The sequence below is a fragment of the Phascolarctos cinereus genome, unplaced genomic scaffold (genome assembly GCF_003287225.1).
Source record: "Phascolarctos cinereus isolate Bilbo 61053 unplaced genomic scaffold, phaCin_HiC Scaffold_4;HRSCAF=312, whole genome shotgun sequence".
Lineage (NCBI taxonomy): Eukaryota > Metazoa > Chordata > Mammalia > Diprotodontia > Phascolarctidae > Phascolarctos > Phascolarctos cinereus.
This window is the reverse complement of record NW_027555847.1, coordinates 300,666,317-300,680,112: the sequence shown is the minus strand read 5'-3', so window position 1 is coordinate 300,680,112 and position 13,796 is coordinate 300,666,317. Positions and strand designations below refer to the sequence as shown.

The following is a 13,796-nucleotide window of genomic DNA, read 5'->3' as shown; positions in this document are numbered from 1 at the left end:
CTAGTTAAAGTTTTAATAAAATAATGGAATTGAGCCAAAGTATTTCTAATACCTTGTTTCATTTGAGCTTTGAAAAAAATAGGCTCTCTACCTAATATTTTTTTTTCCAAGGTAAAGGATATCTTCCTAAACTATAAGGAATAAAAGAAATGGATATATTACAAAGAAATTTTTCTTAAGGTATAAGGAAACTCTTAAAAACATTATGTTAAGTGTTCAGGCTCACAAAACTTGAATAGGAGAGACAGGCTTTAGGGAATCTACTGAACCGCCTTGCCCTTCAAAGACACCCTTAGAAATGAAATTTTCTCTATGGGACTAGGGAAAAATATTACTCTTGTTTCAGACATTCTGAAGTGACTTGTGGTAAGTTGTGTGCCCACAAAAACATTAATTTGGCAGGCAAATGATCACTGTGGTTCATATTACTATAAATTAGGAACGAATGTGCTATAAAAATGAATATGCTAATTTCCCCCAGAAGTTGATTATTATTCCTGCATTGGTATTGACTAAGTCCTTTGCAATCACACATTAGGTTTTTCTAGATGAAAAATTAAGTGGATAGCAAACCCAAAAAAGGACTCTTTTGTACATGAAGAGTATAAGGCACTAAAAGAGTCACTGATTTGCCTGAACAGAGGAAAAATGGGGCTCAGAGTTAGAGGCCACAGACCCCCTTCCTGTGCTGCTGTCGATTCACACTAGCTATGTAGGTCCTCTACCCTGCACAGGGCCTTCCCCAAATCAAGAGCATAGCCTACAAATAAGGATCAACACCATATTCACCAAAGACAAAGGAAGCTGGTTTAGGCCATCTCTCATTTTAGTCAACCTGACTGACCTTGTCCCAAAACATAATTAAAGACTTAAGTGGACACTAGACAGACTTGAAGCTCCTCACCTCAGACCGTTTCCTGTCTGTGATCATGATGTCTACATGTTAAATATACACAGAACTTTAAATGGTGCACCATCCATATTTATGCTTTCTAATGTGCTCACCACAGAATGACTTTTATGGTAAGGACCCTCCCAGTCAAAGAGTGAACATGAAATGCAGAACATCTCACTGTCCACAGTACATACAACTTTGCTGGTTGCAAACTCAAAAGACTTGTCTTAATTAAGATAAAAATAGTAAATATTGAGCACATGTATGAAAATATATTAAATTAGTGACTAATACATAATTTTCAAATCTGGAAAAATGTTTAAAATATTTCTTCAATTAAAGTCAGTACAGAGACAAAACTCATAAATATGACTGCCCCTTGTTTTTGCCAATGAATATGCAGCATCTGATGTGCTGTTAGGTTTTTCTTCTTCCAAATATGTTTGCTGGCTTCATGGAGGGCACTAGGGATAAAATAAAAACCCTCTGATCTAAGTTTGATATTAGTATATTTTGGACCTTCCCTTTGACAAATCCCCTTAGGCACAAACAAGGCATGTGATTCAGAACACTAGGCAAAAGTAAGACAACCCCTTGGGAGACGGGAGTCCTCTGCAGGAAATGGGAGTGGTCTTCTGGTGATAGGAGATGGGAATAGTCTACAAGGTTTAGACTAAGATTGATCTTTCCCCAGAATGTTAGTGGTAGATGAAACTGCAAAGATGGAGATATAAGTTATAATATAAAAATTGTAACCCAAGTGACCTGAGGTTACCTGAGTAAAATTACAGTGGAGGAGAATGTTAAATCTAGCCTAAGCCTTAAAAATAGAATTAAGATAAATTTTCTATTTTACAAAACCAACTTATTCCCTCTCCTGCATTTTGGTCCCATATTATCATCTGTCTGCTGGACACCACAAGCTCAATATGTTTGAAATCATTCCTCCCACCCCAACTTCCATTTCCCCAAACATCCCTATTTGTATTGAAGGTACCTCTGTTCTTTCAGTTACTCAATTTTGCTAGATGTCATGGTGGGTAAAGTGTCAGACTTGCATTCAGGTAGATCCTGGTTTGAATTCTGCCTCAGACCCTGTGTGTAACCTTGGTCAAGTCATTCACTCACCCTTAATTTGTTCATCTGAAAAATCAGAATAATGATGGCATCTATTTCACAGGGTTGTTGTGAGAATCAAATGATAGCATTTCTGTGAAGTGCTTTGCAGACCTTATAGCATTTTGTAAATATTAGCTATTAGTATACTTGTCTTTATTTTTTCTTCTCACCTTACTAAATCCCATCAATTGCCCAGTATTATTGAATTCATCCATCCCCTTTCCCTATTTTCCAGTGTCAGATACTTCAGATCAGACCCACATCCAAGCCTTCTGGATTATTTCAGCATTCTCCTATTTGGTCCACAAGTTTCCATTCTTTCAGTTTCAATGTATCTACAATATTGGCAAAATCATCATCCTAAGACACTGGTCTTACCATGCCACAGCCATACTCAAAAAAACTTTGGTGAATCTCTATTGCTGCTGTTGAGATTTTTTGTTTGTTTGTTTTTTAGATGTTTTCAATTGTTTATAACCCCATTTGGAGTTTTCTCAACAAAGATACTAGAGTAGTTTGCCATTTCCTTCTCCAGCTCATTTTACAGATGAGGAAACTGAGGCAAACAGGATTAAGTGACTTGCCCAGGGCCATGCAGTTGGTAATGTTTGAGGCTGGATTTGAATTCAAGATTAGTCTGACTCCAAGCCCTGCACTCTATCTACTGAGTCACCTAGCTGCCCAAGTCTCTCTTGCTCCTGGGATAAAACATAAATGCCTCAGCATGACTTTGAAAACACTATACAAGTTGCGTTCAATTGACCTTCCTGGCATTATTTCTTATTATTCCATTCTACCTATTCTATGTTCCAGTTCATCTCACCTGCTACATGTTTCTAAACTCAGCATTCCACCTCTGGTCTCTGCTTTTGAATTGTTCCCTAGATATACCTGGACTACACTCTCTTCTCGCCTCTGCCTCACAAAATCCTGTGCCCACTTCCCCCCTCATCCCTTTTGTTAGTATTCAGAGCCTTCTACCTCCTCTGGTTATCTTGAATTTATAAATATATTGTTTCTTCTTTCATTCCCCCCTCCCTTCTATACAGTAAAATACAAACTTTCTGAGAGCAATATCTGTAGTCATTTAGTCTTTGTATCCCTCCTGCCTAAAAGTAAATAGAATGGAGAATAGGTATTTAATGCATATTTGTCAAATTGAATTGAATTGAATTATAGTTACTGTTCATAGAGTGTTTAAAAAAATGCCTTACATTAAAAGGCCTAATTATACTAAAAGAATTGGCATTGATAAAGGAATGCCACAAGCCACATCACATAAAGGAATGTCACAAGCCATATTACTTTGGGAAGTTGGAGATAGGCTGGGAGTGTCAGGTTGGAGAGGAGGTAGGTATATTCCTAATCCAGAGATACCTGAACAATAATGGAATATGAGATCCTTGAGGGCAGGAACCATTTCTCATACACACACACACACACACACACACACACACACACACACACACATGCATGCACACGTGCACACACATACGCATGCATGCCCACATACATATGTATATATGCATGCTATCTATCTATCTATCATTTTGTCCCAGCACCTATTACAGTGCCTGACATATCACTGTTAAAAAAATACTGGTCAATTGGTTGGTTGATTGACCACCACTTTTTAGAAACCAGAAAGTATCTTTGTGTGATACATCAAAATTCCAGTATTCATTTATTGAGTATTATGTGTAAGAGACAGTGCTGGTAGGTGCAAAGGGATGCCTGGTTGGGGGTAAGGTGTAGAGGTGCACAGGCTGGTGGTTAGCCGAGAACAAGCCTGGGGTGAGGAGAATCACCTTCTGGGGAGATGGGTGGAGTTCAAATCAGGAGCCTGGCAAGTCTAAACAAAAAGCCCTGCTTGGATTAGGTGAGTACCAAGATTTTTTCAGAGCATAGAAATCTATGGAGCTAAAACCAAAACAGAAAGGGTGGGGTGCACCAGTGGAAGGTTGGACCATAGAGGTGGTACACATTCAGGACATAGAGATAGACATCTGACCCATTGTGCCTAGACAACATATGGTTCTTTTAATAGACTACGAGTTCCCTCTTTCCTCCCTGGTCATGACCTCAGGAACTGGCACGCTTTCAGACTCAGCTATACAATGGTAAAGACAGTCCAATGCAGTTCTTACTGACTAATGCATTCTGTCACAATCTCCTCCTTCACCACTACCTCACATGAAGAGGTGGTTCTCTGCCAAGGCAAACTTATCTCTATGCTCTAGTGATCCCATTCCATCCCTTTCTCTCCAGCAGATCATCCCATCTAACCACTCCTACTTTCTCACTTATATTTATTCGATCTCTCCCTGTCTACTGGTTGCTTAGCTACTTCTTACAAATATTCCCATACATCCCCTGTACTCACAAAGCCTTCATTTGATTCATCCACCCTCACTAGTCATCATCTCATATTTCTCCCCCTTTTTGTGGCTAAACTCCTTGAGAAAGCTCTCTGCAACGGGTGCCTCCATTTCCTTCTCTCTCACTCTCTTTACCTTATCATTCAGCTGAAGCTGCCCTTTCCAAAGTTACCATTGATTTTTTGATTACCAAACCTTATTGTCTTTTCTCAGTGCTCAAACTTCTTGACCTCTCTGCAGCCTTTGACAATGTTTATCACCCGATTGTCCTTGATACTCTCTTCTCTCTAAGTGTTCTTGACATTATTCCTTCCTGGTTCTCCTCCTGTCCATCTGACTGCTCCTCAGTTTGCAAACTACAGGGAGAGGTATTCAAAACAAATCCTCAACATATGTCAGCACACTAGGGGAATTCTTAGCTCAGTGATGAGCATACCAAAACACACCAACCTAGCACCAAGGTGAACTACCAAGCATATGCACCATCAGAGGAACCACTGTCTCCACAATGTAAATATCTATCAGCAATGACTTCTATATGGGAAAAATTCACTCCTTTAAAATAATTCTAAACATAGAAATCATATAATCATTCCCCAAAGAGGATTATCTGATTACTAATATATACGCTATCTGGCATATAGTAACCATTTAATAAATGCATATTGATTGATTGTCCTAAGCCCAGGAAGACTTGCCTGTACTTGAGCAGATCTGGAGTTCTTCCCAACTCCTCGTATGGATAGACAGCAGTTGTCCTGAAAAGGATCTGGGGGTTTTGGTAGACTCAGGCTCAGTATGAGTCAGCAGTGTGATGTAACAACCAAAAGAGCTAATGTAATCTGGGACTCTTTTAGGAAGACGAGAGCTTAGCTCCTGGAGTATTGTGTTGTCTTCTGGGTATCACAGTTTAACAACACACTGATATGCTAGACAGTGTCCAGAGAGGGACAACTAGGATGGCATAGACTATTGAGTCCATGTCATCTAAGGACTGGTGAAAGAAACTGGGCAGGTTTAGCCCAAAGTAGATAGACTCAGGAGGGAATTTAATAATTGTCTTCAAGTATTTGAAGGGCTGTCATTTGGAGGAGAAATTACATAGTGCAGAACCAGGAGTGATGGGTAGAAATCCAAAAGAAGAAATGTAGGCTTGATGTCATAAAATAAAAATTTCCTAATAGTTAGTGCTATCTCACAGCAGAATTGGTTGATGGACTGCCTTGAAGGTGGTAGGTTCCCTCTCTTTAGAGATAGTTAAACAGAAACTGGATGACTACTTATTAGTTATGTTAAAGTGGGGATCCCTTCATGTTTTGGTTGGATGAGATAGTTCCTGAATTCCATTCCAACTCACAAATGCTGTGATTCTGACATTCATGTCCTGTCACAGAAAGAAGGGATGGAGAGAGAGGTACAAAATGCCCAAGGAGGAGAGGGAAAGTAGAGGTCAAAGGATATCTATCTATCTGTCTATCTATCTATCTATCTATCTATCTATCTATCTACCTATCTATCTATCTATCATTTCTCTATCTACTTATCTACAAGTACAGTAGATAGAAAAATGATAGATAGATAGATAGATAGACAGATAGATAGATGATAGATAATAGACCAATACCTGAAAGGCAGATAGATTAATAGATAGAAGATAGATAGATAGATAGATAGATAGATACATAGATAGATAGATAGATAGATAGATAGATAGATAGATAGATAGATAGATAGACACATAGATACATAGATAGATACATAGATACATAGATGGATGGAGTGAGTATGCCTGGCACTGTGCTAAACTTTGACAATAGAGATACAAGCAAGCAAGACAGTCCCTGTCAGTGAGGAGCCAATATTCTAATAAAGGAAGATAATATATAAAGGGGAACTGATAAGGGGAAGAATGGGGGTGGTGGAGTAGTTACAGAGTCTGGAAAGGTGGCTGTTGAGGAGGAAGGAAAGTGTGGAGAGTCTAGTGGTGAGTGAAGTGAAACATACCTGGGACTTCTTGAAGAGAAAGAGGGTGAAGGGATGAGCCAGGAGTAAAGATTAAGGAGAGGGACAGAGGAAGTGCACATGCTCCTTGATACATCCTCTCTGATCTCCACCTTCATAGAGGTGACTGAAGGGAGTCTGCCTTCCATTAAGAGCAAATGGTTGATGCTCTATGTCCATGATAGAAAGCTGACCCCTCCCCAAGCTGTGACGTACTAGGGAATATTTCTACAGTAGCAAGAACTATGTGGGGGAAGGACAGGTTCTGCTACTGCCTGCATCCTGATGCAAACAGCCAGAACTTTTGAGCTGTTAACTATGACCTTGAAAGTGATAGTGGAACTTAGCCCACAGTTATATGGTATCAGTTATTAAAAGTGATATTATTAAGCATGATGTGGAGTCAGGAACACTTCATAATACTACAGCATGTAAATCGGTAACTAAATAAATACAAGATGATTTGAGGAGGGAGAAAGAGCATTAATGTCTACGAAGATCAGGAAGGGATTCTTTTATAAATTGACACTGAAGGCAAACCTCAAAGGTAAGTAAGAATTCAACTTGACATCCCTTCCATCCAGTCAGTCACCCAGGGCATCTTACCACCTGCCTGGCTCTGCTGACCTGCTGCTCTCCACCTTGACAGGTACATTCCACATTGGACTAAAGACCTGGAACTCCACGTTGGATTTTCCAAAATCCAGACTCGAGGTCCTAGGAATGTTAATCTACTTATCTTTGCGCTCTCATGGCAGGTCTCAGCTCAGTTGATCGGTAACCAAGTATGTCACTTAGCCCACTATAGCTGTACCTCAAACTACCTGTCTCCCCAAAATAGAACACTTCTCACTGATCACCAGCTCCCAAGATAAATTGTCTTCTCCATTAAAATATAATCTCCTAGAAAGTAGGGATTGTGCTTTGCATACTGCCTGGTACAGAGGAAGTGCTTAAAATATTTTCATTCATTCATTCATTCACTCATTTACAGGGGCAAGAGTGAGTATGTACCAGATCACTGATGCAGAAAATGGATTTCCAAGTTTTGGTAACAAAGTGGAGCAGTTGGAATGAAATATAATTATGCAAAAAGGGGAATGACTTTTTAAAAATATGTTATGAAGGAACTTGAAGTTTTTATACATACATATACATGTATGTATTTTGTTTGTATATGTCTGTGTACATATATATGTTTCTAGTCACTTGATCATATTTTCTAGGAATGCAATACATATGAAATATTTGCATTATATACATATATAATAACTTTAGGTTCTGTGTATGTGTATACACACATGCATACATTATAGAAACACAACATATATGCATACATGTATATATACATGTAACAGTATTGATGTTCTATATATATGCACACACTATTGAAACCCATTAAATATATATATTTTATATAATACATATATGAGAATTAATGATTTCTATAATATATATACACATATATAAACTCATTATATATGTATTATTCATACATACATACACATGCATGCATGAATACATTTATCTATGTTTCTTTTTTTAGTTTAGAATTCTTTCCCCTGACTTCAGATCAGAACTTAAGAATAAATTAGATTCTTAGAAAGTTGTCTGAAGCTCAGATCAGTTAAGTGACTTACTGATGGTCACATCGCTAGTATTACCAGCAGGATTTGAACCCCAGACTTCCTGACTTCATTTCTAATCCAATCCAAACTATTCCAATCTAGCAATCATTTCTTAAGGGCCTCCTATGTGTTAGGTCCAGGGAAGAAAAAATGTTCCTATCTCATAATTGAGTAATAACAACTGTTATACAATCAATATAGTAAAAAATTTTACATAAGTAGTAAAAAGAATTTAAAAAAAAACACGCATAAGGCAAAATGTTAGGCAATATAAGAGGTGAAAGAAACCCAAAGAACACAATATACAATTTAACATAACTACAATAACTTTATGATATTCTTAAAGAAAGAAGAAATTAGAGTTTGGGAGAAACCCTAAAGGAGTAAATAAAAAAATGGTCATCTATATGGTGGAAAGAAGTCAAATATGACAAAAAAAACCCCTTTTTATTGTATTAAATGAAAAACAGGAAATTTGCATACCAGTTACATAGCAAATAGCTATGTTGTCGAGGGAGATAACTGAAAGTAGCTTCTATGCAAAACTGAAAAGCAGTGGGACCAGATAAGATCAATAATTATTAATATCTGTTCACTATTAGTCTTAATGTATACTTTTGGAGTTGTAAAATTGATGGTAACAGATTTGGAAAGTATCCTTAGCTAAAACCCATATAATATTAATAAAATAGAGGTCCTGTCACCCTAATGCAGCTATAGTAAAGAAAGATTAATAGTTCCTCACCAAAAAAAAAAGAAGGAAGAGAATTGATAAATATGCTTACAGCACAAAATAAATAGATAAAAACCTAGAGAATTTTTTTTTTTGGGGGGAACAAACAGGCAATAAGACTTCACTTAGCAAAAGGAAAAGTTGATAACAGATACATGCCATTTGATTTGCCAATTGTAAACACAAATCATTTTCTTGTAGATATAGTCTATGAAATATGGAAGGTTCAAGAATGGAATTAAAAGATCCTCCATGGGCAATATCCACATGGAAGAAATCAACAATATATTGACAAAAAAATATTGAACAAGTAGCTTAATCACATGGATTTGTTTACAGAAAAGCAAATTTATGATAATGATATAGGAGTGTGTCACCAGACATCATTAAGAAGTCTTACCTTATTAATCAATGAAGATTTGTTAAATATTAAATTAAATATTTGTAAGTGATTACTTTAAGTTGCAGTTATTTAGTACCTGCTGACTTCCTAGAAAGCCATTTTCAAGTGACTAGAATACTATGCCAGAAGCTCCATCTGCTGTTCTCTATCCTTCATTTGCCCTCATGTGCTTCACCCCCAAATTGCCTTGTATTTATTTCAGGCATATTTTACACATATTTACATAGCATGCCTATTAGGATACTCTCCCAATATAAACTTGCACTCCCAAATTTTAGGTTTCCAGATGATTGCTATTCCTAAGTTCTAGAGTACTCTAGAGGTCTGCACTATTAAAACTATAGCTCACAGGCCTCCATCCATGAGTTCTATTCAACAGTCAACCAGTAGACACAATTAGTTCAATGCAATGGCATTTACTAAAACTGTATAGTAAGAATACCTACAAAAGAAGTCCCCTATGAGCCTAAAATGCACTCTCTCACAAGTATACACAAGTATCTATGGGAAGAGTGGGCATAGATTTTTACTATGATAGGTACAAGGTGCATTGTGCCTTTGATACTTTAGGGCCTTGATGTCCTTTCTCTAATTATGTTCCCCTCGTGGTACTATTCCCTGAGTGCAATGTCTCTGTTGGGAAAATTGCTCAGCTGTACTCCCAAGTCCTCTTCTTATTGACGGTTCCTCCACCCTTTTGATTGTCAGAGTTAGTTTTTACATGATTCCATAGTAGACTTTCTTCTTTGCTGCCAGAGTTCTGGTTTTTTGAAACTGTTTCTTGACTTATGTGCATGCACAGCTTAGCAAGCTGGCTTTTTAAATGTATTGGTTGTAGTCCCACCTTAACACCTCATCATCTGTCCTTTACACTCTGCTATCTCATCCCTTCTCATATGTAGTTTAGGACTTCAATATTTGTAATAATTTCCTTTGATTAAATACTCAGAAGGGGGAAAGCAATTTAGTCACAGACTAACTCCTTCTACCCCATTATACTTACATAGATATATATTCTCCCCTGCCCATCCAGTTTATGTAAGTTCCTTGATGGTAGGAACTGCTAATTTTTGCCTTTATATCCTCAGTACCATGGCTGCTGCTAGCACATGGTAGGCTTTTAATAAATATTTTTTGAGTATTGACTGATAAGCTGACAGATGACAAATCCTTACATTGCAAATATGGATTCCCAAATGTTCTCGAGAATTCAACAAATTCTATTGGAACCAGAGAATTATCATAAACAAAAATGTTGCTCACAACCACCTGGATATACCATTTCACATTATAGCACTGATCCATAAGAATTTAAGAACAATGTCTATAATAGATGTCTCCATGTGGAATACTTACAATGTCCAAACCACATGGAATGAAAAGCTTTCAAAACATAGTGATCTATTATAAGAAATGAAAACCGTGTGGAAACAGGATAAAGTATTTATCAGCTGTGTCATCCCACTCTACTATAAGAGTTGACCAGGGGATGCTTTCAGTGAATTTACATTCCAAAACTTTTATTCCACTATCTTGGTAGGATTCTATGTGCCCTGCCATCACTACATAAGATTCTCTGGACCTTGCCCTCTGCCCTACTACTTTCCCAACCTAGGTGCTACCTGGCCTTTCCAGCTGCCATAATCTGAATAAATATAAAGGTTCTTTTTTATTTTCATTTTAATTTATGGAATAAAACAATCATTTCTATAGCATAGTATAATTAAAAAGATGATTGCACATGAAACTGCAAATCTATTGTGGACAATTTGCTATTCTTTTTAAATATGTAATAAAGTTAGTATGAAGTCTCTTTTATGTTTTTTCTGCCTTCACATAGAATGGGAGTTGCCTGAGAGTAGAGGATATTCATTTTCTTTTCTTTATGTCCCCAGCGCTTAACACATAGTAAGCACTCAATAAATGTTTTTTTCATTGCATTATTCAGTTTCAAACAGCAATTATTTTAATCCCTCATGCAATAGTTTGCAGAACATTAAATACAAAAAAAATAGTAAGATAGGATTTGTCCCATGATTCTTATATCTGAACTCAGTTGAAAGAAGTGAGGAGAATGAAGGTGATGATAATAATAGCCACTCATATCCATATAATAATTTAAAGTTTAAAAAGATATTTACACATGTTATCCTTATTTGGTCCTCACATAACCTGATGAAGTACATGTTGCTGTTATGGTCATTCTACAGGGGAGGAAACTGATGCTCAGTGATCTTGTGTGATTTGTTCATAGTCACACAGGTAATAAGCGTCTGAGGCAGAACTTGAACCCAGATGTTTCCTACCTACAAGTTCAGCGCTTTAGCCACTATGTCATGCTAAATGACAGCTGCTTGACAGAACTCCTTGAATGTTAAGCTGAGAAATGTGTATTGTATCCCATGGGAAAGAGAGAGCCCTAGGTTCTTGAGGTTCTTGAACACTGGAGTGATAAAGAAAATAATGTTTTGGGGTACTTCTGCTGAAAACCATATGTAGCTGAACTGTATATGTATAGCAGCCAAAACTTCAAAAAGCTTACAGCCAGGCTGAAGCACAACCCTCCTCATAAAGCAAAGAACAGTTCATAAAGGTATTTAATTTCCTGATTGCCTTCCGCTACTAGCCTGGACTCATTAAAGTACTTGATCCTTTATATTGGTGTAAACTAGGGTTTTGTGTTTTTCAAAGACCTCCTGGCATCTAGTATCTCGCTTTATACTCAACAAACCTTGGAGGATAGGTGCAACATATTTTAGCTGCATTTTACAGGTGAGGAAATTGAAGCTCACAGTTTATTCATTCATTTTTTTTTTTCAGTCCTTTGTGCACCAATTTTTTTCCTAATTTTATTCTGGTTTTCTGTGACTTTGCATACATCTATATGTTTCTCTTCACAATTATTACAGAAGCAAAAGACTTGTCTAAGGTTAACCAACTGAACACTGGAATTACATTTTTCAAAAGGATGATCTCAGGCTATATCTCTATAGATGAGGCATCTAGAAATACATGATCTTTGTCACTTCCATTAACACAGGACTGTTTACTTAACGTACAAGTGTACCCCAGCTTTACTCTGACAGGCTGAGGCTGTGTGTATGGAAATTTCAGATAGGTGGCTTCTGGCTAAAGATAAAACAATATAAGTTCTGGTGTGGCTCCATTGCTTTGACAGTAATTGACATAGATTGGAACAAAAAATAACTTGATTCCATAAAGGAAAAAAAAGTACTTACCAGTATCTGGCTTTTGCTTCTCTGAACAAAAAGGCCACTACAGTGTGCGTGTGTGTGTGTGTGTGTGTGTGTGTGTGTGTGTGTGTGTGTGTATGTCTCTGCCTGTGTCTTTTGTTTCCCTACTATATTTATTATTTATTTATTTTTAACATTCGTTTCTTTTTAAATTTTGAGTTCCAAATTCTCCCCCTCCCTTTCACCCCCTCCCTCATCTACTGAGAAGACAAGCAATATGATATCAATTCCCTACTATGTTTTTTAAAAAAACATTTTTTGCCTTAGCTTCTACCCCCTGTAACATTTAACACCAGAATGTGTGTGAACTTGTATCATAGGACGATGATTACTATGGAACATGGCAGAGATCATTCTGAATTTTGGCAGCTCATGTAATCCAAATTATGAGGAATAAAGATTTCTGAGCTATATCACCCCCAGCTTCCAGAGTGTGAAATGGAGACTAATTGTTTTATTCCTTTTTATATTGATTATGGTGGAAAGTCTAATTGCATTAGACAGACATAATATATATGTAAGGTGCTGGACTACTGGGATATTGTAGTTGTACTTGTTGTAAAACCTGCTCTAATTAAAGATTTGTTAACACTTGAATAATAAACCCTTATTTTCAAGGGCTTATAACTAAGCATTAAAAATTCATTCTCAGCTGCAACTTGCCATTCATAGTCTCAGCCAGGAAGCAATTTTCTTTTACAAATTTTTTTGGGAAAAGTCTTCTTTTACAAAGCTTTTTAACCAATCTTTCATCAAAATAACACAAAGTTTTGTGTTTCCTTCGCAAAGAGAAAACAACAACAAAAACAAAAGTACAAAAACATTTGTTAATGACCTTGATATTCTTTCCTGGAAGTGTCTTTGGACTTTAAAATTCTAGCAAATAACTATCCTATCTCTTATCTCCTCTTCACTAACAAACTTCTGCAAAGATCAGACTATGCTCTCTGACTTTACTATTCATCCCTTGCATCTGCCTTCTTTCTTTACCACAAAATCTCTTTTCAAGTTCACCAACAGCCACCTCATTACCCAGTCGAGTACCTTTTTCTTAACCTTCACTCTCCTTGACCTGTCTATAGTAGTTGACATTATTGGTCACCTTCTACATGCTTCTTTTTCCTCCCTTGTTTTCAGTGACTGTACTCTTTTGATTCACCTTTCTCCTCATCTGATTGTTCCTTCTCTGTACACTTTACCCATTCCTTTTACTTCCTCACTTTTCCCAGGTATGTGTATTTTTCAAGGTTCTGTGGATGATCCTCTTCTTTCTTTGTAATTTCTCCCAGAGAAATGCCATCCACTCTTATTTTTTCAAGCAATATAAGTTTTCAAATAGCTGCCAAATGTTTATGGCTCTCATCTTTCCCCTTTTCTCTGATCTT

At 37.0% G+C, this 13,796-nt stretch overlaps 1 long non-coding RNA gene across 2 annotated transcripts in view; it reads right to left on the bottom strand.

Annotated features, from left to right (window-relative positions):
- LOC110222247 (uncharacterized) overlaps nt 1-13,796 on the bottom strand; it is a 124,906-nt gene that overhangs the window by 31,498 nt on the left and 79,612 nt on the right. The window lies entirely within an intron of this gene.